Source organism: Peromyscus maniculatus, chromosome 17, assembly GCF_049852395.1.
Source record: "Peromyscus maniculatus bairdii isolate BWxNUB_F1_BW_parent chromosome 17, HU_Pman_BW_mat_3.1, whole genome shotgun sequence".
Classification (NCBI taxonomy): Eukaryota; Metazoa; Chordata; class Mammalia; order Rodentia; family Cricetidae; genus Peromyscus; species Peromyscus maniculatus.
This window is the reverse complement of record NC_134868.1, coordinates 59,244,167-59,251,724: the sequence shown is the minus strand read 5'-3', so window position 1 is coordinate 59,251,724 and position 7,558 is coordinate 59,244,167. Positions and strand designations below refer to the sequence as shown.

Genomic DNA, 7,558 nt, shown 5'->3' with positions numbered 1-7,558 from the left:
CGACCCCGCAGGAGAAGTTGTTGCCCCTTGCTAGTGAGCCAGTCCTCTGCTTCCCCGGGAGTTTTGGTTCCCATGTGTCAGTGTACACATTTCTTGTTAAGGTGTTGGTGTCCTGAATGCTTGGACAAACAGCATCTCGTGATCTTTTACAACGCGTCCTTTTGCTCATCATACTTCCTGTCAACGGACCGAGGCTCATTCCATTCTTTACTGCTGCAGACTGGAGACTGGGGCAGAGAACGGCATGGCGGCTGATGTGGCTGCCTACGGACAGGAGCCTGGATAGCCTGCAGCTCTTCCCAGGAATCGTCCTCTGCCGTGGACATTCTTATTAGCAGTCCTGCTCCTGAAGGCCAGGATTTCCCAGGTGTGTACAAATTCTGGGCTGGAGGAGGAGGAGCCTGTGTCTGCCAGATGGAATCTTGTGTGTCCACGGTGGCTATGACAGCTCCCTCTTCCCTGGAGTGGAAGGAGAGAAAAATGGCCTTTTTATTTCTGTGTTACATTCCAGCAGTGTTTGGACTCCATTTGGCTTTCAGGTATGAAACGGTGGCTCTCTGGACCTCGGTGTTCTGGACTATTAACCCAGCTGAGACCCTCATGTCTTACGGGCCATTTCACCGCCTCTTCCGTCAACTGCCTTTCAGGGATTGTTGGGCACTTTTAGCTTCTCTCGTTGGTTTTCACGACTTCTCCCCATGGTCGCAACAATCTTTTCTAGGCTAGTGTCAGCCAGCACCTCTCTCTACTTCCTGGCCTGTCTGTCAGTCTCTTGATCACGCTCTTAGTTCTCGCGTAACTGAAGTATAGCAATTCTCCCATGATGTGTGCCTCGTCTTCAGACCTACCCAACCAGCCGTGGTGGGGAAGACATGGCGGCACTCATGGCAACTGGAGTATCTGGTGAGACTATTCACATGGGTGGAGCAGATGCTGAGAGGACGAACCAGGAGCAGAGCCAGGCTAGAACCTCAAAGGCCAGGTCTTCACCAGCCAGGCCTCACTAAACCAGCACCCCTAGATGGGAACCAGGGTATTCGAACACATCAACTGGATGATGTTCCAGACTCAAACCACAACAAGATCTAAGGTTATTTTCTCCAGTTACTGCCCCCGGACCCGCACATCATTTCCTTACATGCACACCTACGTGGTTTATTAAACAGAACACATCTGACCCGGCACAAAGCCGGGCGGCTCTGGGCTCTGGTTTCTCCCATGCTGACTAAGAGCTCCATCCATAAACCCAGACACCCTGCTCTCACTTTAGCCTTCGGGGGACACTTTCCCCACCCTTGATCTTCCTTCAGAAGATCTTCATCTTCCCCATGTGAGTATGAGGATCAGGCTTTCGTTTTCATAAAAAGATAAAATAAAATCCCATTGTGACTAGGGTGAGATGGAACTGAGTCTACAGGTGGTTTTGTGTTGTTATTGTTTTATTTTTTTAAAAGGCTTATTTGCATGTATGTGTATTTGCCTGGATATGTTTTGTGCACCATGTGCATGCAGGAGCCCATGGATACCATAAGAGGGCATCAGATCCCCTGGGATGGAGTCATAGGTGTTCATGAGTTACCATGGGGGCGCTGGGAACAGAATTGCTGAGCCATCTCTCTAGCCACCCATGATGGTCTTTATTGACCTTTTCTTATTCCAAATGGAAAAGGAGGAAACACAGGAAGCTGGGAACATGGGCCACCTGCAGATGGAGTGCTGTCAAGAGTGAATGTCTTCCTGTTCACTTTCCTACCTCACGATTCAGAGAACGGACCGGGCACCCACGTGTGTCTACAGCTTCCCCCCCTTCACTGGGCTATAGACCCAGTGCTGTGCACCTGTGTGCATCCAGTCACACACACACACACACACACACACACACACACACACACACACATACACACACACACCCCTTCACTGGGCTACAGACCCAGTGCTGTGCACCTGTGTGCATCCAGCCACACACACACATACACACACACACACACACACACACACACACACACACACACACACACACTCACTCACCCCTTCACTAGGCTGCAGAGCCAGTGGGTGGGGTGGAGGCAGTCTTCACATTGTGGCGTACCCTCTGGAGTTAGGGTGTTCAGCTGTGCCTCTGGCAGGCTAAGTCCAGCCTTGCTGCATTGAAAGCTGCAAGGTGAATGCCATTGCAGGACAGTCATGGGACCCACTCCCCGTCTCGAAGCCACATGAGCTTGACTGTGGTCTGCCTGCTCACAGTGGAGAACCGGGTGACAGGCTGTGCTCCAAAGGAAACAAGGAAGCCAGAACTAATTGTTTCTGTCTTGTTTGCCTAGTTAAGTGTGCGAAGGAGGAATTCTGATAAAAGGCTGTGTCTAAATAAGTTGAAAATAGCTCTTCTGACAAGTGTAAACTGAGCACGCTAGGTGTTGGGAACACAGTGTGTTCTTGTTTAATTGGGAACCATCCTTGGCTCTCCCAGCTGAATGTGAAGCAAAGGGAGTCTCCGACACCAGAGTCCACGTGGATTGTCTGCCGATGGTTCGGCCTGTCGGTCCAATGCAACCCGGTTTGTACAGAGGCCAGCTGCAGAGGAAGTGGTCATCGAGTCACCTGCTCCAGAGAACAAGTGGAGGACCTCACAACCCCTCACATCCCCAGCAACTGGGGACTGGCTGTGATGGTGTTAGAGTTTGGCACAGAGCGGTCACTGGCTGCCCCTAACTACCATCCCCGGTTCAGTATAGAGGCTTAAGTGCCATGTGTATTCTGCTGAAAATACATCCTAGGATTGCTCTGACTAGCTGGCTTTGTACTGCCAGGATGGTGCTGCTGCCCTCTACTGGTAGAGGAAGACATAGTCAGACCCCGGAGCCAAGATGCCAGCCAGCTTCACCAGGGTAGGACCAGCTTCCAGTGGACCCACAGCAGGCTGTCTGCTAACATCTGGGCCCTGAGAAGACTGCCCAGCCTGGTAACTCTAAAGTGACAGTGTTGTTAATGCTTCAAGCTAGCTCTAGGCAGGATTTGCTTTTCCCTTTCCCTCACCATTTTAAATCCTTTTTCTTTACATCTATTTTGTATATGTGAACATGCACACACCACAGTGCGTGTGTAATTTGGAGGACAACTTGTGGGAGTTAGTTCTGTCTACCACATGGGTCCTGGGTGAAAAAGCTCAGGTCGTCAGCAAGCGCCTTTACCTTACGAGCCATTTTGCTGGCCCACATTTTAAATCTACTGAAATACTTGGCTGGATACGTGGGATTATAACGATCTGAGATGTATTAATTTGCTCTATTGTGTGTTCATCCTTATTGGACTGTTTGTATTTCTGTGTATTACGGACACTTTTGTAAAAATCCACTCCATTTTATTTTGCTTCATATACTGTAACGCTTCTAGGGATACATTTGCTGTGCCAATTTGAATTACGCTTATTTCTGACTTGTTTTATATTATGGTTTACTTTTGACAGCCTCTGTATTTCCCATATTAGCCTTTTATTATCAGCTCTTATTAATTGCCCATGCCATGGATTTTGGGTGACATTTTTATACTTGTGGAGACAGCTCGGATTTTATTTTCCGATTACCCATGCTGTCCCTTCACTTCAGAGAAAGTGTCCCACATTAACCCCTTCAAGCCCGGCTCTCTCCAAGATCTTGGTGCACTGTTTCCATTCAGAGCGAGGCATTCAGGAATCAGTGCCGTTTATGTCTCAGCCAGTAGCGCTTATAAGTGTAGCATATTTCTGTTTAGCTTTTTAGTGTAGACTATTACCACACATCTAAAAATTGCCTCAACCATCCCATATACGGCATGAACATCAGGCCTCCTACTGTGACAGCACCTGGGAACTGCCTTCGGGCCATCCATGTTTCACAGGCTGCTCAAGTCAGGACAGGAGGCGGCTGCAGTCCCGCGTGCCTCCCTCTGGGTACTGGAGATATTGGTGGGTGTCTGGGCAGTCCATGGCTGCCTCCACCGTTGTCATGGTAAATGGTCACACCGTGGCTCAGTAGGTGAAGGAAGGAACCTGCCACCGTGCCTGAACACCCAGGTTCCATCCCCAAGAAGGCAGGAGAACCAATTCCTTAAATTGTCCTCTGATCTCCACACATGTGCTGTGGCGTGTGTGTGTGTGCATGTGCACACACATAAATAAATGTAGAGCAGGAAGAAGAGGAGGAGGAGGAAGGGGAGGATGGGGAGAGGGGTGGGGAGAGGTGGGGAGAGGGAGGAGGAAGAGAAACATGCCTTGTACCAGAAACTAGGAACTTGAGTAGTTCAAGTACTTTCTCCTCAGGGTTTTTTGTGACCCATATGGTCACAGCGAGCTGTACAACCAAGTCCCACGAGAGCATGCTTCCTAGTAGCGCAGAGTGACACCATATTGTTTTCCCACACACGTGGACTTGCTTCCCATGTTCACAGGCTCCCAACCCACAGCCGTGACACTTCCTCAGTATGAATCAGCCCCTCACGTACCTGGGAGAGGGGCCCAAGCTACCCTCTGGTGGGTACAGTCCGCGTGTCCTGAGCAGAGGCCAGGCTTCTTCCTTCAGATCTCCTGGGTCTACAGGAGGCTACATCCTGACCTCAGCTGTCGTTCAGTACAACCGGATATCCAATGGCCTAGTTGGAGCATGGGGTAGAATGTGCCAGGCAGGCCCATGGTCTTTACTCCGGGCCGTGTGCCTGCTCTCCTCACATGGAAGCCCATCTCTCCCTCACAGGAGATGCTGGGGAACTGGGTCTGTGCCAAGTCATTCTTCACGAGAATGAGGGTCATCTCCGAGGGGTCACGGGCCTGGGAGTAAGGCACTCTTCCCATGACCCTTCGTCTCAGACGGTGTCAACCTTGGTTTTGGTGACCGTGGGAGGGTGCAGGGCTAGAACTCAGTCTCAGGAATACTAAGCCAGCTTTGTATTAGTCACAGTACAACCCTCAGCCTGGTTTTGGATGTTCCATTCCAGTCTTCTGTTTGCTGATAGTGAATCTGACTAATTCATTTAAGGGGAGGGGGGTCTCTATGGATTAGCAGCTCCGGCAGGCTGTGTCTGGTTCGCGGTTGAAGGCTCAGCTGTCTTGGCACGGGGGCACCGTTTCCTGTCAATCCTGGCAGACGTCCTCATGATGCAGAGCCCAAAGGCCCCGCAGAGAGGGATGGCACCTGACTGCAGGCCTGTCTGTCCACCCAGAGGTTCCCCTGCCTCGGTCCGTTCCTGCCAGCTCGTCCTCATCTGGTGGACCAGCTCCTGTTACGCACTCTGATGGAGAGCTGGCGTTCTGACTCCAGGCATTGCTTTCCTAAATGGCTTCCCCACCGCCACCCCCCACTTGCAGCTACTTCCAGTTACTCTGCCAGAAGCAGTCAAGGTGGCTTGTGTTTGCAGCCAGCTGCTGGCAGATGGGCTAAACATCTGCCGAAATGACAGCCTTGGCTGTCGGGCTGGCTGCTAATACAGACGGTTTCAACTAACCTGTCATGGCTTCGTAGCCCAGGCTGGCTTTGAACTTGCAGTAACTCAACTGCCGCAGGCTCCTGAATTCTGTTTAAGCTGGTTTGTGTAAAATGTCTCCATAGTCCATCCCCAGGGGGACTGAGGGCTTGATTTGCTGGCACAGTCTTCAGGGTGCCTTTCACATTCCTCTTCTGGAGACAAACTCAAAACCCTAGAATAAGGAGTTGGTATCATGTGCTGCCATGTGCTGGCGACGTGCTATCTGACGCCATGATTCATGAACCATGCTTGCAAAATTGGCTTTCAGTTACCTAGAACTGTCAGAAGACCACACCAGCCCATGACGGTCCTGAAGACATCTTTGATGGAAACAGGACAGGTGCACCCCAGCTATAATTTCTGTAATGCTTCCAGAACATGGTAACTACATTAACTAGGGACCCTTGGAGGGGGTTCTGGACCACAGGGGTCCTCTGAGGACAGGGCGGTGGTAGGAGGAAGCTGGGAAACCCAGCAGGGCTGTTCTGATGTGGCCTTTTTCTACTTTTAGAATGTTAATTGTACATGGCTTCAGACCTTTCCTTTTGAATAAAATGAAAACCTTGGTAACTCTTCCTGCCTTGTTCTCTGGCACTCCTTGGCATGGTGTGGGTTTCATCTAGGCTCATTCTTTTAAATTTATTATTATGTATACAGCATGTATGACTGCAGGCCAGAAGAGGGCACCAGATCTCATTACAGATGGTTGTGAGCCACCATGTGGTTGCTGGGAATTGAACTCAGGACCTCTGGAAGAGCAGTCAGTGCTCTTAACCTCTGAGCCATCTCTCCAGCCCCCTCATTTTTTTTTTTTAAACGTTGCCTTTTATTTTCTTTATAATTTTTTTTTTAATGTGCATTGGTGTTTTGCCTGTGTGAGGATGTCAGACCCCCTGGAACAGGAGTTACAGACAGTTGTGAGCTAGCATGTGGGTGCTGGGAACTGAACCCGCGTCCTCTGGAAGAACAGCCGGTGCTCTTAACCACTGAACCATCTCCCCAGCCCCCTCGGCTCATTCTTGGAGAGTGGTGAAAGGACAATCTCCGAAGGCACTCTTTCCCTCCGAGCCCTGGCCCGACCAGGCAAGCCAACACAGCCGAGCCCACATGTGCCCGCTCAGTGGCAGTGTGCACTCATCCACTTGTGCCGGGACCTCACTCCTCCCCGGCACACTGGCGACCACACGGCTGCCACTGACCACCTGTGCTGAGACCACAGCGGCTGCCACCGACAACTGTGGGAAGCATCCATGTTGCCCACTGCAGATTCTAGAAAGCATTTCCAGCCTAACAGTCATATTCTGCCAAATAATTTTCAAGATGCGTCAAACATTTCTATCTTCATAAAAAAATATTTTTTTTTAATATGAGTACCCTGTCCACATGTATGCATGCAGGCCAGAAGAGGGCATCAGATCCTATTTTAGATGGTTGTGAGCCACCATGTGGGTGCTGGGAATTGAACTCAGGACCTCTGGGCTCTCTCTCCAGCCCCCTTTATAGACTATTTTGAGAGTTGCTCATGAACGTGTTGATCAACTGCTTCTGTCTCAAGCCTCTGACACCTCAGGGTTCAGCTCACAGGGCTGGTATCAAGCCTCCTCGGGAAGTTGGAGGCAGCTTCTCAGAGCCTGGGAGTGGTTTTTGAGGCTCAGTCAAGGGTTCTGACCTTGATCGCTATGAGGGACATTTCAAAACTTAGTGTTCTTCCCATGAGTCTAAGCTGTACAGGAATACATACACACAGCTGTTTGAAGTAGACTGCTGCAGGCATGCCGGGTGGCTATTTTACTGTAATCTTCTAACTATAATTTACACCCTTAAAAGGCCGAGGTTGACTTTAGCAGCTGCTGAGACTAAGGTTGAGAACACTGGTCACTCTAACCTATAAGTGTCCGAGGCGACCATGCTGCCGACCGTCCCCGAGGCGCAGTGAAGCGGCTGTCAAGTCGAGTGTTGGCAAACCCAACAGACGGGGCATGGAGACCCGACCCAACCCCAAACCCCCACCCACCCCACACCTCCCGACCCAACCCCAAACCCCCTCCCCACCCACACCTCCCGA

General features: G+C 50.7%; 1 long non-coding RNA gene across 1 annotated transcript; it reads left to right on the top strand.

Annotated features, from left to right (window-relative positions):
- The first annotated feature begins 373 nt into the window (after positions 1-373).
- Positions 374-3,425, top strand: LOC143269085 (uncharacterized). Its single transcript, XR_013045426.1, has 2 exons — positions 374-539; positions 2,468-3,425. It is a non-coding gene; the product is annotated as an uncharacterized LOC143269085 (long non-coding RNA).
- The last annotated feature ends 4,133 nt before the right edge of the window (positions 3,426-7,558 follow it).